Genomic DNA, 15,296 nt, shown 5'->3' with positions numbered 1-15,296 from the left:
AAAAAAATAGAAACAGAAGAAAAGCTTCCAGACACATTCTACGAAGTCACCATTACCTTGACATAAAACCAGAAAAAGACCCCACTGAAAAAGAGAATTCTAGGCCAATACTGCTTAGGAACAAGGATGCGAACATTCTTAACAGGATACTCAAAATTGGATTCAGCAGTATATTAAAATAATTATCCTGCTGCAAGGTTCATTCATTATTCTCGAATCAGTCAATGTGATTCTTCACATCAACAGAAGAAAGGATAAGAACCATATGACCCTTTCAATAGACATAGGAAAAAAATTGACAAATACAGAATCTTTTTTAAAATAAAACCTGTTAAAAAAAGTTGGGATAGAAGGAACTTACCTTAACATCATAAAAGCCATGTATGAAAGACCCACATTTAATATAATTCTCAGTGTGTAAAAGCTGAGAACTTTCCCCCTGAAATCAGAAACATGAAAAGAATATCCATTCTCACCACTATCATTTAACATAGTGTTGGAAGTTGTAGCACGAGCAAACAACAAAATGAAATAAAAGGCATCCAAATCAACAAAGAAATGTCAAACTTTCCCTTTTTGCAGATGACATGATAATATACATGGAAAACCAGAAAGCCCCCACATAAAAACTGCTAGAACAGATACATGAATTCAGCAAAGTTGCAGGATAGAAAATCAATCTACAGAAATCAGTGGTATTTCTATACACCAATACTGAAGCAAAATAAAGGGATATCAGGTAATTGATACCATTTACAGTTTCACCAAAAACCATACAATACTTAGGAATAAACTAAAGGGATATCAGGTAATTGATACCATTTACAGTTTCACCAAAAACCATACAATACTTAGGAATAAACCTAATCAAAGATTTAAAAGATCTGTATACTGAAATCCACAGAAAGCTTATGAAAGAAATTGAAGAAAACACACAAAAAAATGGAAAAACATTCCATGCCCATGAATTGGAAGAACAAATTTAAAAATGTCTATTCTATCCAAAGCAATCTGCACAGTCAAAATAGCACCAACATTCTTCTCGGAGCTACAACAAACAATCCCAAATTTTGTATGGAATCACAAAGGACTCCAAATAGCCAAAGTAATGTTTAAAAAGAAAACCAAAGCTGGAAGCATCATAATCCCAAACTTTGGCCTGTACTCATCAAGGCAGTATGGTATTGGCACAAAAATAGACTCATAGACCAACAGAATAGAATACAGAATCCAGAATTGTACCAACAAATGTATGGCCAACCGATCATTGACAAAGCAGGAAAAAGCATCCAATGGAAACAAGACAGTCTCCTTAGCAAAACTTGCTGGGAGGACTGGACAGCAACATGCAGAAGAATGAAACTAGACCACTTTCTTACATCATACACAAAAATAAATTCAAAATGGTTGAAATGTGAGACAGGAAACCATCAAAATCCTAGAGGAGAAGACAGAGAACAATCTTTTAGACCTCAGCTGCAGCAAACCTTACTTGACACATCTCCAGAGGCAAGGGAATTAAAAGAAAAAATTAACTATTGGGATCTCATCAAGATAAAAAGCTTCTTCACACCAAAGGAAATAATCAATAAAACTAAAAGGCAGCCAAAGGAATGGGAGACGATATTTGCAAATGACATATTGGATAAAAGGTTAGCATACAAAATATATAAAGAAATTTCCAAACTCAACAGCCCATAAACAAATAATCCAGTGAAGAAAAGGGCAGAAGACATGAATAGACATTTTTCCAAAGAAGACATCCAAATGTCTAGCAGAAACATGAAAAGATGCTCAACATCATTCATCATCAGGGAAATACAAATCAAAACTACATTGAGATACCACCTCACACAGGTCAGCGTGGCTAAAATTAACATTTCAGGAAATAACAGATGTTTTTGAGGAGGTAGAGAAAGGAAATCCTGTTGCATTGTTGGTGGGTGTGAAAACTGGTGCAGTCCTTCTGGAAATCAGTGTGGAGGTACTCAAAGAAATTAAAGATTGAATTACTCTATGGTCCAACAATAGCACTACTAGCGACTTACCCAAAGGATACAGGAGTGTTGATTCATGGCTCCCCAATGTTTGTAACTATCAACAAATTGGAAACTATCAAATTATGGAAAGAGCCCAAATGTCCATCAACTGATGGATCGATAAATGTGTGGTACACACACACACACACACACACACACACACACACACACACACACACAGTGGGATAGTAGCAATAAAAAGGAAAAAACCTTGCCATTTGCAACAATGTGGATGGAGCTGGAGGGTATTATACTTAGTGAAATAGAACAGCCAGAGAAAGACAGATATCATATGTTTTCACTCACATGAAAGTTGAGAAACTTAACAGAAGACCATGGGGGAAGGGAAATATAGATAGGTAGATAGATAGATGATAGATAGATAGATAGATAGATAGATAGATAGATAGATAGATACAAACAGAGAGAGAGTCAAACCATAAGAAACTTTTAAATACAGAAAGCAAACTGAAGGTGGAAGGGAGTGAGGTAGCAGGGGGTGGGTAAAATGGCTGATGAGCATTGAGGAGGGCACTTGATGGAATGAGCACTAGGTGCTTTATGTAAATGATGAATCATGGACGTATACTCCCAAAGCCAAGAGCATACCATATACATTGTCTGTTAGCTAACTGGACAATAAATTATACAAAAAAAAAATTAAAAAGTAAGTAGGGTCCTGTGGAACATAAAACAAAGAAAAAGTCATTTCTTTGAAGATTTTATAGTAATCTGATTGAGGTAAGCAATGTCAAATAGTATTTTATATTCATATGGTGAACAAATTGTAAATTCACTTATTGTAAGCAATAGTATTCCAGTACGAGAAAATAGTTTGGGGAAGTTGATTCATTAAGACTAGAGAAAAAAAAAAGAAATTGAACTGGTAAAAGAATATAGATTTGGAAAAGGATCTGATGATGCCCAAATTCTTTGTAGAGGGAATTTTCCTTCCTCCAATGGGCACCACATACTTTGGTGGCCAATGGGGTATTAGTAGGCTAATTTTTAGAGTAAAGTATTGCAGAAAATGAAAATTAAATATTGAAAGTGAATATGGGCAGTATGGTATTTGCTAATGTCATAGGGTCAACTGGAAATTAAGGAATTAAAGTAGCTGGGTTGTAATCCATTTCTCTCCCAATTACTATGGGCTTGGTGCTCCTGGGAAAGAAAAAAGAAAAAAAAGAAGTGTCTCAGTCTGATAGTCTTACAAAAATGAGAATTGAATCTCTGCACAAATATACCAATGAAGCTTGCTAGATGAATATTCTTTTCTATGGAATGCTTTTGAGCAATACTTTTTTTACTTTAGGATTGTTTATAATAAATAAACCTATAATATTTGATATTGTGAGACATGGCTCCTTTAAGTATGCTACATAAGTAAATAACTATCCTGTGTAAATAACAGCAAAAAAATACATTGAATATCTTAAAGATCCCTGCTGGGTGAGGTGATCTACCATCCCTATTAAACACCTCATTTTCTTTGGGCCAGATATCATGTGCCAGCTGTAGGAAGGAGTGAGTTGTAAAGTCCGTGGAATGTTCTCTCTTTGCATCTTATTTACTTGTAACCTCATAATTGTTCATAAACTTGCTACTGGGAAGAAAAACTCCGGTTTGTATAATTCCTATAACACAGCAGATCTTTGTGTTACTTCAATATTCTTACTTTTTAAGTACTTTTCTGAAATTAATTTTGTTATTCTTTAATGAGAATTTTTCTGTCTCAAAGCATAGTTAAATTTGCCTGTAGTTTTAACTTTTATATGACCTTTTTAAAATTTGGGAAATAATTTTTGATTACTTTCATAAAATGAATTAAAAAACATTCTATATATATTTTTTTGTTTTGGTAGACTTAACATAAGACATTTGACAGAGACTTGAGCATATGCCCATGATTTTTTCTCAAGACTAACTCAGTATCCGAAGTAATACAACAATCAGGCCCCGACTGGTAAATCAATGACAATATGTTGCATAGGGATCTCATAATAGATTACGGGTACATTATGTTTTCTTCATAATGCCATGTGGGATTCCAGACCTCCATCATACCGTGCTGGTTTGTACTAGTTGATGCCTGGAACAAAACCTGAGATGTTATCGTTATTCAGCATGATCAACAGACAGTGGCCTGAAATTTTGCTTAATAAGGGACTTTGGGGTGACAAAGCCACAGGCAACTGATAAATTGTGTTGCCCCTGGGGTAAATAAAAGCAGGCTGGGCCAACTGTACGACGTTCTTCCCTGTCTACACAGTTGATAGAGAACGTTCCCTTATGACAGCATTGGCTGCTTAGGAGATAGTGACTGGGAAGCTGGGAATGGGGGAGAGGCTGGAGAACGGAAGGGAGTTTCTTTCCAGAATTTCAACACAGAATCAGATTCTGTTTGCCTCGTCCGTCCCCAATAAGGTGACATTGGTGACATCTTCACTTGCTTTTCCATTGTACAAGACCTCTTAATTACTTGAGAAGCACAGTGTGCAAAAATTATGAGGAGATATGAAAATTTACAACTCACTTCAGAAAACTAGGGAAACCTGAAAGAAGAAGGTGAAGGTAAATGTCCAGAAAAGGTCTTTCCTTTATCACTAGAAATGAACCAAAGAAGCTGACTTTAATTCTTAACCAAGTTTAGAACCAATTCAAGGAGTTAAACTTAAGGTAAGGAAAAAACTTTCTGAAATTTGAAAATGCAAATTTAACATTAAAAGTCATAGCAGACTAAAGATAGGATAGTTTAAGAATCCGATTCATAGGATTAAAGTTTAAAGATTTTGTGCTCACGTATCTGCCCTTAATTTTTTTGAAAACTTATATGCATATTTTAAGGTGATATCTAAAATGAAATGCTCTCTTTTTAAAATGTTACAAATAAATAGTAACATTTTTAGTACATTGTAAATAGTGACTTTAGAAAATAAAATGTTCATTCCATTCCTCAAGGAAAAAAAATAAAAATGGCAAGGTATATTGAAATACCACCAATCAATTTTAAATTACATTAAAAAAATCTTCTTTAGGGGCGCCTGGGTGGCTCAGTCAGTTAAGCGTCTGACTTCGGCTCAGGTCATGATCTCGCGGTTTGTGGGTTCGAGCCCTGTGTCGGGCTCTGTGCTGACAGCTCAGAGCCTGGAGCCTGCTTTGGATTCTGTATCTCCCTCTCTCTCTGACCCTCCCCTGCTTGCACTGTCTCTGTCTGTCTCTCAAAAATAAATAAAAAACATTAAAAAAATCTTCTTTAAAGTTGGATATTTTACATTTATTTTTCTTTCTTCCTGAAATCACATTTCCATCCTATTTCTTTTAGAGAATTTCATATCAATGTAAGATATTTCATACTTGTGATTATTGTTTAAGTTTTATTTCTTTATTTTGAGAGAAAGAGAGAGCAGGGAGAGGCAAAGAGGAGAGAGAGAGAATCCCAAGCAGGCCTCATACCATCAGCGCAGAGCCCAATGGGGGCTCGATCTCATGAACTGTGAGATCATGACCTAAGCCAAAATCAAGAGTCAGAAGCTTGGGGACCCTGGGTTGTTCAGTTGGTTAAGTGTCTGACTTAACACAGGTCTTGATCTTCCAGTTCATGAGTTCAGTCCCTGCATCATGCTCTGTGCTGAGAGCATGGAGCCTGGACCCTGCTTTGGATTCGTATTTCCATCACTCTCTTCCCCTTCCCTGTTTGTGGTTTGTCTCTCTCTCTCTCTCTCTCTCAAAATTAAGCATTAAAACAATTTTTTTTAAAGTGTCGGACACTTAACTGACTGAGCCCCCCAGGCACCCCTATAATTATTTTTGATACTAGTTCTATAATATTTCTTTGCTACTAGATATGTATACAAAGTAAATTTTTATTTTTTATTCTTGTCCCAATAAGGTTTTAAGTACTAAAAACATTACTTTGGCTTAAAGTATTATTTTGGTTATTATTGCAAGCCATTGATCATAGAATAAATATATAAATTATTCTATACATAATTATAGACTATCAAAACTTAAAAACAATGTAAATGTATACCACCTAGAAAGGTAAATGTGTCTTAATTCTCAATAGTTTAGCTCCAGATGGCTATCATATATTACTTGTGTAAGACAGGATTCAACATCGAGTCTACTCCCAATTTCAATTTATATTAATGTAACATTGAGAAATGTTGTTTAACGTGAGTAAATGCACATGAATGGAATGAATTTCACTGTGCAATGTCACTCAACAATGGGCCAAATATTATACAGGGCTCTTTCATGAAAAAAAAAAAGAACTGGAAATATTTTGTGTGAAAAATCATTTGTTTCCCAATCATTAGACATATTGCCTAGACAATAGTATTTAGGAATAAACACTGAGATTGAAAAGGAAAGGAAGGAAAGAGTGATCACAAAAATCAGGATTAGGTTTTACCCCAAGGGAACAAATATGGTTATGTTTGGGTTGAGGAATACCAGAAGATTCCAGAGAGAAACAAACTTTAAGTGAATAAATTATTGTTTTTCCCTAAAAAAATACATAGATGAATATATATATGTGTACATATACATTTATACACATATTCATGTATGTATATATGTATAGACATGTAATGTTATAGTAAAATAAAAATTAAACAAGTAAAAATAAATTAATAACATGATGCTAAAAGTGATATGAAGGGAATTAAAGTAATAAATTTCAGAAATATAAGGGAAAAGTATCAGCAGATGGCACACATTTGATCTTTAAAAATTGCAAAGTTTTGCAGACTTTTCCACCTTGAACATTTTAGGGCAATTTTTAAAATAAAAAAAATAATATCAGAGCTAAATATAATATATTTCAGCTACTATCCACATATAACCAAGTTTCTACCGAATAAACCTGTTTATATTTCTGCAAATTGAGGGCATGACATCAGACAAATTAGATATGGTAAGTTATAAAAGAAACTATTACAAAAATACACTTTGTACATCAGAAAAATGTGCTTGCATAAAGACAATTTTCATAGAAAATGTAAAATTTGTTATTTGTCAGCAGAGCCAGCAGGTTTTTTTTTCCATCTAGATTAAGAAGATCATCTCACATAATAGAACTACCTGCAGAAAAATCCTGTCTTTCACTGACCCCATCTGAAATATGGTATACCTTTTTCTGGGCTGAAGACTTTCATATGATTGTAATACAGGAAATTATAAAACGGTGCATCTTTAATATGTGCTGCAGTTTGATATCAGCATTATTCTGGCTCTAAGATAATGAAAGACCATCAGGAAAATTTTGCTAAGAAGACCTGATTACGTTTTTGAACGAGGAAGGGAGAAAACCCCAAGCTTTTGAGTACATTAGATTTGTTCCAAGACTCAATTAGCATACAAAGCAGTTGTGGCGTCCTGAACAGTCCCCTTCACCTTCCCAAACCTCTGTGTCTCTTCATCTAAAATATGGTTTTGTGACATTTGAAAGCAGTGATACCAGCAAAGCTGTTAAAATGTGCTGTCAGTAACAGTGTTACTTCAGAGACCTGGAGAGCACCTCAGGCGAACAGAGTGCATTTGAGAAGGAAGATATGAATGATATAAATATCAATATTAATATTAATATTTTTGAAAACATTTATCTTAAAGTATAGCATACATAAATTAAAATGCATAAATCTTAGCTCAATGAAATTTTATAAAGTAAATGCGCCCATATAGCTCACACTCTTGAAAATACTGACTTTAACTACGACTTCAGGGTCTCACATATCCCCCAGCCAAGGAAATCACCATAGATCGGTATTGTTGTTGTTGTTGTTTTAATATTTTATTTATTTTTGAGAGACAGAGAGAGATAGGCACAAGCAGGGTGGGGTCAGAGAGAGAAGGAGACACAGAATCTGAAGACAGGGTTCAGGCTCTGAACTAGCTGTCAGCACAGAGCCCGATGTGGGGCTCGAACCTGAGCCGAAGCTGGACACTAAACCAACTAGTCACCCAGGTGCCCCCCGTATCCTTGGTTTTAAACTTTATTACAATAAAGGCATAGGTATGTTACTCATATGCTGTGAAAATCTTATGGCTCAGTCTTATGCACTGAGAGTCATCTATGTTGTTAAGGAATAGTAGATTTGTTCTGTTTTATTTTTTTCATATTTGTATAGCAGTTTTGACCAACAGTAAATGATATGAGCCACATACTATGTACTTTTAAATGTCTCAGTAGTTATATCAAAAAGGCACAAATAAAGTTAAATTGACAAAAGTATCGTATTTACTGCAATATATCTGAGTTATTATTTTAGCATGTAACTAATATGAAAGTATGAATGGGACATTTTACATGTATTATGTCACTAAATCTTAAAGAGTCACTTGTGTTTTCCACTGACAGCATGCATCAAATCTAATTAGCTTATATTTCAAGTGACCGGGGCCCACCAGTGGTCAGTGTTTGCTATTGGACTGTCATGCTGTTTAGTACTCTTATATTGATTTATTTTCCAATCAACTGTTAATTATTATGGTCATTCTAGTTTGGGGCTATTACTATTAATGTTTCTTTTAAAATTATAATGCATATTTCTTGGTACGCATATGTACGCGTTTCCATTTCATATGTATGCAGGAGCGGAATTACTGACTTTTAGGCTCTGACTACACATACCTGCAATTTCAGAGAATCAATTTTCCATAATTTTTGCTCCAATTTACCCTCCTGCTAGCAGTATGCAGAAGCCCAGTTATTTCATATGCTCCCAGATAGTTTGTATTGTTCTCTTTTTTTTATATTTCAGTCACAGTTGCTGTGTAAGACTTTAAATTGCATTTCCTGATGAAAATTTGCAGTTATGTGTTTATTAGTCATTTTGATATCTTTTTTGGGGAGATGCATCCATACTGGTTTTTGTCTATCTTAAAAATTTGTTTCCTGTCTTTAGTTATTTACCTTTATGGACTCTTTATATATTTTTATCTACATTCTGGACACACACACACACACACACACACACACACACACAAACACACACACCGTAAAGTTGAAGGATTTGCTTTATGAAATACCAAGACTTAGAATGAGTCTGTAGTGATTAAAGCAAAAGGGAAATCTATAAAGAACTTACTAAAGTCAGCACCCAAAACATAAATAATCCAGTTAAGAAATGTACAGAAGACATGGACACACATTTTTCCAAAGAAGACAAGCAGATGGCCAAAAGGCACATGAAAAAATTCTCAGCATCACTCATCATGAGGGAAATGCAAATCAAAACAATAACGAAATACCACCTCACACCTGTCAGAATGACTAAAATTAACAACTCAGGAAACAACAGATGTTGGCAAGGATGTGGAGAAAGGGAAACCTTCTTACACTGTTGGTGTGAGTGCAAACTATGCAGCCATTCTGGAAAACAGTATGGAGGTTTCTCAAAAAGTTAAGGAAAAAAAAAGAATTACCCATGACCCAGCAATTGCACAACTAGGTATTTATGTAAAGAATACAAAAACACTGATTTCAAAGTACACATATCCCCTTCAAATGTATATATAGCAGCTCATCAACTAGCCAAATTATGGAAAGAATCAAAATTTCCAATGATAGGTGAATGGATAACGAAGTGGTACATCCGTACAATGAAATATTTACTCAGCCATCAAAAAGAATGAACTCATGTTATTAACAACAACATGGATGGTGGATAGATGGAGTTTGAGTGTATTATGCTAAACAAATCAGTCATGAAAAGACAAGTATATGATTTCACTCCTGTGGAATTTAAGATACAAAACACACAAACTCTAGGGGAAGGGGCAAGAAAGAAGGAATGAAGGAGGTAAACCATAGAGACTCTTAACAATAGAGAATAAAGTGAGGGTTTTTGGAGGGGAGGTGGGAGGGTCATAGGCCACATAGGTGATGGGTATTAAGGAGACTCATGTGATGAGCACTGAGTGTTATATATAAGTGGTGAATCAACAAATTCTTCTCTCGAAACCAATATTACACTATATGTTAATTAACTAGAATTTAAATAAAAACTTAAAAAGGGAAAAGGGCAAAGAGAAAAATTAAACAGACTTCAGCAAAGGAGTCCTTTTCTCACAATCTCACATGTATGCAGATTATCTGATATAAAGTGATGGCACCACTTCAGTGCAAAAGGGAGAGCATGACATTTTCAGTAAATAATGCTGGATAACTAAATAAGTCAATAGATTCTGGGTATCAGTATGAAATGAGAAAATATCCTCAATTTTGGCTTATACAATACATAATAATAAACTCTAAATAAATTGGAGGTCTATATTGAAAAAGTGAAATAATAAAGCTTTTAAAGGAACACAAGATAGGGGCAGCTGGATGGCTCTGTCAGTTAAGCATCTGACTTTGGCTCAGATCATGATCTCGCAGTTTGTGAGTTTGAGTGGCACACTTGGCTCTGTGCTGACATTTCAGAGCCTGGAGCCTGCTTTGGATTCTGTGTCTCCCACTCCCTGCCCCTCTCATACTCATGCTCTGTCTCTCTCTCTCTCTCTCTCAAAAACAAATACATATTTTTAAAAAAGAACACAAGATAATACCTTAATGACACAAGGCATACAGGAAATGTTGATTGAATATCAGCCTTTTTAACGACATTTACGTATATGTCACTTTATTGTTAATTTGTGATAAAGTTTCATACAGTTTATGTGTTTAATTATGTAACAGAGTTTAACATGTAAATATGTAACAGGTGATAAATCAGTGCTCCTTCTTCCCTCTTCTTCCCTTTGCCCTCACTCACCCAGTTAATCTTCCCAGAAGTATCCACTGTTACACTTTTTCCTGGGTTTCTTTTCAGATGTATAAGGAGAACTCTAAAACATTACCTCATCTTTTGTTCCACTGTCTACTTTGGAGCATAATTTCCATCAAGAATACAACACCAGATGTTACATAATAACATAAGCTACCTGCATAATACTTGAGCCTCCTTACCATCAGAATTCTGAATGTAAAATCATTGTTCTCTTCTTTATCAAACAGCTTCATTGAAAGTTCAAATATCTCCACTTTTAATCTTGTGATAACTATATTTCATTTATATATGAAGGTCTGGGGAAGAGAAATAAGATCCCAGGACAACGAAGTTCCCCCAAGGTGACGATTGTTGAAAGATTCCACATAAATACTTCCAGAATTCCAGCTTCTGACACAGGCGCTTAAGCTTTGCTCTTGTTAGTGGAGACGTACCCTTCCATTCAAACTTACCATTTCATCAAATATTGTGTGAACACGTGCCACTAACATTATACTTGATGTCAAAATATGTGGTTATAAAGAATCTCCTAGCTTTTAAAAATGTCATAGCAAGGGGCGCCTGGGTGGCTCAGTCGGTTAAGCGGCTGGCTTAGGCTCAGGTCATGATCTCACGGTTGGTGAGTTCAAGCCCCATGTCGGGCTCTGTGCTGACCACTAGCTCAGAACCTGGAGTCTGCTTCGGATTCTGTGTCTCTCTCTCTCTATGACCCTCCCCTGCTTGCACTGTCTCTGTGTCTCAAAAAATAAATAAAAAACATTTAGCGAGTGCTATAGACAAATTTGAAAGCTTCTATTAGAAGCTGTTTTAATTTAGAAGGGAATATGAAGAAAGCGGTAGGAAAAGTTTGCAGGCTTTTGATCTAAAGATTCTCAGGGGAGGATGAACAATGCTTGGCTTGGAGTTTGAACACTAAGTAGAAAGGGCTGCCATTGAAAATCAGGACTCTTTAAGCAAATGAACTATATCCCAAAGATAGGCTGTTCATCGTTCATTTACTCACTCCTGCACTTCACACAAACATTATTTGTCAGCTACTATACGTGAGTTTTTATGTTAGACACTAAAGACACAAAAGTAATTGTTTACACAGGAGTCTACAACACAGTGAAAAAGATAGTAATACAGATGAGTAATACAATTGTGATACTGTTTAACTATAAAACCCAGTGCATCTTTGATGATCCTTAATAGTGTCTATTAAAATACAAGGTTCCAGAGATATTAAATATGTCTGTTGCCTCCTAGGTTTTTATTCTTCTAGTAGTTTTCTAAATTGCAATTCTATCAGTCATGCTCTGTTATACTCTGAGGTAGAGCAAAGGTTGGGTGGCTCTTTTCAGACACAGAATTCCTACATGTATTGGAAAAATTTTACATCCAACTGAAAGTGTCCAAACAAATGTAACTAGAGATTTGCAAATATTCCTAATTCCTCTGCAGAAGTCATCTGCTAGAATAGAAAATGGACAGTTGCACAAAGTCTGTGACTCTCAGTTATGTAAATGAGAGTAAGGATCTAAAGTTTACTTAAAGAGACTTGGAGACTGGGATCAAATGGACCTGAGATAAAGATCCTTATATATTCCTTAAAATTTAGACTCTTTGAGGAAAAGCCTATAAAATTATTTTATGATGTCAATTTAAAGGGATTTAAGACTATATGAGTAAATGTCCTAGGATAATCCCTGTTCTTCAGTAGCTATGTCTATCTATTTGCTTGAAGTTTATTTTGAAAGCATCTGGATATATTAGGAAAAAAATGACTGTGGTGAACATAGAAGGTATGAAGTAAGCTAACTTTCAGTAATGTAATTTCCAGTACAAAAGATGGGTAAAATTATATAACCTGTTAATTTAGTAAGTGGCAGCCATCCAGGGAAGGTAGAAAGGCAAGGTTATTCCAGGAAAAGAAGAGTAAAATGTTTTCTCAAGAACACACACTGTATAAAGAGGGACAACGGGAGAGAGAACCTCCACAACAGAAAGACAAATATAGTTAAGAGGCTGGAAGAAAGAAAATGACAGCGCCAAGGTGGCCTCTATCTTAGGACACACATGATGAGGAAATGAGCACAAACTTGACTTCCTGTCCTAAAATTAATTGTTTAACTCTGTGAAGACGTCTTTAGCAGACCTGATATTGCAACTCTATTTCCTGATGATGTGCACTCTTAGATATTAAAATCTGCCTCATGGTCACAAAAGCTAATAGCGTAGGGGTGCCTGGGTGACTCAGTCCGTTGAGTTTCTGATGTTAGCTAAGGTGATGATCTTGCAGCCCGTGAGTTCAAGCCCCACATCAGTCTCTGTGCTGACGGCTCAGAGCCTGGAGCCTTCTTCAGATTCTGGGTCTCCCTCTCGCTCTGCCCCTCCCCTGCTTGCACTCTGTCTTTGTCTCTATATCTTTCTCAAAAATAAATAAATATTAAAAATGAAAAAATAGTTAATGGCATAGATACATTTATAAAGCAACTATTAAAGAAATATGTGGCTGTAATAGAAAGGATTGTTTTATCTGCAAGTTTATGATTTAAAAAAAATCACTGTGTAAAATAAGAGTATAACTTCTAAAAACACAACCATAAGAAAAATGTACAAAGTTACCCAAGCTAGGTATGAGTAAGTTGTGTGTTTGGCTTTTCATAATTTAGATCTAATCATGATTTTTTTCATTTAAAGCTATATATTGGGGCACCTGGGTAGCTCAGTCAGTTAAGCCTCCAGCTTTGGCTTAGGTCATGGTCTCATGGTGTGTGAGTTTGAGCCCCACATTGGGTTCTGTGCTGACAGCTAAGAGCCTCAAGCCTCGTTCTGACTCTGTCTCTCCCTCTGTCTCTGCCCTTCTCCTACAAGTGCTCTGGTGCTCGCTCTCTCTCTTTCAAAAATAAATAAACATTTTTTAAAAAGCCATATATGAACTTTAGAATAAAGACCTGAACATGGCAATAGAAGAGTGTTGACCAATTCAGTAGAGGTGCCATCTGTCACCTTGTCACCTACAAAGTGTTGAGGAAGGCATGGTCCAGTGGAGAACTAAAGGAGACAATGTAACAGTGTGGATGCTATCATTGTCATGTTGTCTTGAGGTTGATGGTGGTAAAGGTAGATAGGATGAGGTGTGGTTGTGTGACTGGTGGGGAGCTCAGACATAAATTTAATATTATACTGCCATAATATGATGATTACAGGTTGCTAGATATTTATTATTTTTATTACTCTGTATTTCTCTAAGTTGTGTTTTTGTTGTTTGATACTATGTTTGCTATTTTCATAGTCTGGTTTTGTAGTAAGTTATTACTACTTCTCTTTAGAATTGGGTCATTTAGAAATGAGCGTATACATATGAGAGAGAAGGAGAATAAAGAAATAGAAAAGAAGATTATTAACTGAATATTTGGATGAAAAAGAAAGAGACAGATATATTCACTACATATCCCTAGTGTACATGAACTTAAAATGTGGCTAATATATATTCTATCAGTTTTTTTCTATCATTTTTATGTTGGAAGAAATAGAATAAAAATTAGAATAAAACAAATTGATTCAACTTCTATAAGAAATAAAGAGAAAAATTTCGGAGTGGATAAGTAAATACTAAATTTCAGAATGCCAAATTTACTCCTGAGCCTTACCATAAGTAAGGATTGGAAGATTTAGGTCAGGGTAAAAACAGTATTTCTTTGTATCAAACATCTTGAGATAACTAAAAAGACTAAAATTAGATCATTATTCCCCCTCGAATAGAAAAAGTCAAATATATGTAAAAACTTATATGTCCTTATAGTTGAATAATCTTCAATTTGATTGATAATTTAGCATTATAAATATAAGGTAAATTTTAATTTGCCAGTTCAGTATGCATTGTTGGAAAATTTAACAATTTGGGGGAATTCACATTTGCATAACAAAATTTATTAACCATAACGAACTAACCTTTAAAAATGCTATTTTTAATTTCCTCTCATCAAGATATCTGGAAAATTCAAAGTTAATAAGCACTGCATATAAGCGACTGTATTCAGACAGAAACTCTGGCAAACACTAAATGGATGTAACTGTCAAATACTGACTTAATTAAAAAGTTGTCAACCTATCACATTGTTCACTTGAGAACATATAGACAAATATTCTATACCAATTCTAAATAACAAAAAAACCATATGCCATTTATAAAGTAGTAAACTAAATTAGACTATTGAGTAGCACTGTTGATCAGCAGTATATTCTCCCAAGTCCTTCCAATTTTGTAAACTTCTGACTTTTATAACAACACAGTCTGGATTAAAATTTAATTATTTTAATGCTAAGTTTTATGTATATATTCTGCTACCTATATAGAGATACACACACATGCAGACAGACAGACACACACGCGCGCACACACACACACACACACATTAGGAATGCCCAAATGAATTTACTCAGAAAAGTAAAACTGATTTATACCTTACTGGTTAATAACATGCTACACTTGGGG

At 35.0% G+C, this 15,296-nt stretch overlaps 1 long non-coding RNA gene across 1 annotated transcript in view; it reads right to left on the bottom strand.

The window, feature by feature from the left end:
• LOC115291048 overlaps positions 1–11,138 on the bottom strand; it is a 16,890-nt gene extending 5,752 nt beyond the window's left edge. Inside the window, exon 1 of the long non-coding RNA XR_003908385.1 lies at positions 10,996–11,138. This is a non-coding gene — a long non-coding RNA (uncharacterized LOC115291048). The remainder of the gene's footprint in view (positions 1–10,995) is intronic.
• Between the last annotated feature and the right edge of the window lie 4,158 nt (positions 11,139–15,296).

This window comes from Suricata suricatta, chromosome 5 (assembly GCF_006229205.1).
Source record: "Suricata suricatta isolate VVHF042 chromosome 5, meerkat_22Aug2017_6uvM2_HiC, whole genome shotgun sequence".
In the NCBI taxonomy this organism is placed as follows: domain Eukaryota; kingdom Metazoa; phylum Chordata; class Mammalia; order Carnivora; family Herpestidae; genus Suricata; species Suricata suricatta.
The sequence above is the reverse complement of the archived record's forward strand: the minus strand, read 5'-3'. Positions and strand labels throughout refer to the sequence as shown.